The 2512-nt window shown below is 44.9% G+C and overlaps 1 protein-coding gene across 1 annotated transcript in view; it reads right to left on the reverse strand.

Annotated features, from left to right (window-relative positions):
- Positions 1–2512, reverse strand: part of LOC119423574 (glutamate receptor ionotropic, delta-1) — a 458437-nt gene that overhangs the window by 450105 nt on the left and 5820 nt on the right. The gene's annotated exons all lie outside the window — the stretch shown is intronic.

The following is a 2512-nucleotide window of genomic DNA, read 5'->3' on the forward strand; positions in this document are numbered from 1 at the left end:
CACCACCTGTCAGATCAAACAGACGCCACCTGTCAGATCAAACAGACACCACCTGTCAGATCAAACAAACACCACCTGTCAGATCAAACAGACACCACCTGCCAGATCAAACAGACGCCACCTGTCAGATCAAACAGACACCACCTGCCAGATCAAACAGACACCACCTGTCAGATCAAACAGACACCACCTGCCAGATCAAACAGACACCACCTGTCAGATCTGGTTTTCCAGGACCAGAAATCAGACCGTTTGATTGTAGAGTCCATCCCAACATGGAGTAAAGCTACAGTCTTCTGTCAGGTGACAAACAAAGAGCTCGATGAAACCACACAGTCTGAATCCTCTCATTACCCATAATCCACCTCAGCCCGGGCCATTGGCAGAGCCTCAGAGGACGGTGGATCAGTGGAGATCACAGGTCAAAACGTCCTCTCACCAAAGCATCACCTGAGAAAACACCCCCCAGATGTTCCCGTGATTCGTTTACACATTCCGTTATCCTCCTCTGCTTCTCTCTTAATTCTGCTGGTCCTTCGTTCATCCCTCGCTCTCATAAACCAGAACCGGACCTGCAGGTCCACTCCAGACTGAACAGGTCTGAGCGTTCATGCGTCACTGTGAAACAGGAAGTCGGTGTATTCAGTGACTTTAACTAAATAAACACGTCAGACGGTGTTTGTTGTTCGAAGGGCAGCGGAGCGTTCGTCCTCAGTTCACAGAAATCTGATGACATTTGAGTCTGAACGCCTCGTTTTAAATCAGAGTGCGACTCGATCGCAGGTTAAGAAGCACTAAAGATTAAACGACAGCCGAGCTGGCCTGGCACGTTTGGAAACAACAAGAGACGAGACATTAAAAGTGTTTTGTGAATTAGCAGAAGTTTTGCAGCAGCAGCCCTTCACATTTACAGAAGCTCATTAAAACAACACGCTGCAAAAATAATAAACTTCTACATTTCTGTCCCATTAAAGCAAACGTCCTGGAACAAAACGCCACGTTTAAATGGATGTAATGGCTGCAGCAGGCCCACACACTGACCCATAAAGCGTTTAAAAGCAGGCTGTAAACACGCACATGCACGTATGAACGTGCACGATACTGTAATTAAAATGCACACAAACCCCTCCATTAATGTTAATCACCTTTACTGGACTCGTGCGGTCTGAATCCTCTCATGGTGTCAGAACCGCTTCATTTCCACACATTATTTAGACTTGAGTCACAATTAAAGGTTTTTTCTTCAGCACTCGTCAGATTCACATGAACTAATTGGACCAAAAATTAATTGTGAACGACAAAATGTGCCGTTTTAGATGTTTGGACACAATACAAAGTGATTTGAGAGGCCAACAGTCGGGTTTCACACCAGCTTTAAACAGACAACAGGCTAAAGGAGCAGCAGGTCCAGTACCATCCGCTGATCCACCGAGCGCCCAGACAAAATGTTCCCACCAGTCAACGGCTGCTGGTGTCCGTCCCGTTGGACTGGAAATGTGAAGTCCACTTCTGTCCACTCGTCGTGTATCCAAGTTCTGTGAAACGCTCACAAGTGTTGTGTTTCCGTGCACAGCGGCAGGAGCTTCAAGTTGAACACGGTGCCGGTCTGAGCAACATGGAGGCAAAACGTCTCGTCACCAGCTGAACCCGCCATGAATGGACCGTGTGATCAAGAACTGCTTTGGTTTCTGTTGTGATCCGGACTCGTGGTCCAGCTGCGATTCCAACATGGCGTCTCGGTCAGTGAGGGCGAAGATAAAGTTCAACGGTGGAACATGGCAACACGGATCATTTCCAGACTTCATGGATGAACAGATTAATATTTATAACTGTAATCCTTCAACAGCAGCCGTCATATGATTGGACGAACACAAATTAACGTTAGGAAGTGGTTCTGGTTCTGAACCGACAAAATCCATTCACGATTCAACGGCTGGAGGATTGTTGTAAATAAGACATCATTAAATCAAGACTGAGAATCTGTGACCTCAGATCAGCTGGTTAGGTTCTCTGTGAGCATCTTCTGTGGAACCTTCAGAGAACTGAACCTCAGCGGGTCAGAACCTCAGTCCAGTTCCACAGAACCAGCTCTGACGTGTTTAGAGATGTTGCACCCTGAGGTCTGCACTTTTGGAAATGTTCATATTTCCAGCATTTTAAAAAAGGAGCAGGAAGTTCAACAACAACTGAGGCCGAGTCCCCAAAACAACTTGTTCTCTTCTAAACATTTAAACTACTTAACTTTCTTTTATTATTGTTATTATTATTATTGTTATTGTTATTATTACTATTATTATTGTTATTATTATTATTACTATTATTAATTACAGCCCCGTCATCCACACCTTCATCATCATCATCATCCACACCTTCATCATCAGCATCATCATCCACACCTTTATCATCATCATCATCCACACCTTCATCATCAGCATTATCATCATCATCCACACCTTCATCATCATCATCATCATCTCTTCATCCCCACCTTCTTCATCATCATCATCTCTTC

Source organism: Nematolebias whitei, chromosome 17, assembly GCF_014905685.2.
Source record: "Nematolebias whitei isolate Nwh7 chromosome 17, NemWhi1, whole genome shotgun sequence".
Classification (NCBI taxonomy): domain Eukaryota; kingdom Metazoa; phylum Chordata; class Actinopteri; order Cyprinodontiformes; family Rivulidae; genus Nematolebias; species Nematolebias whitei.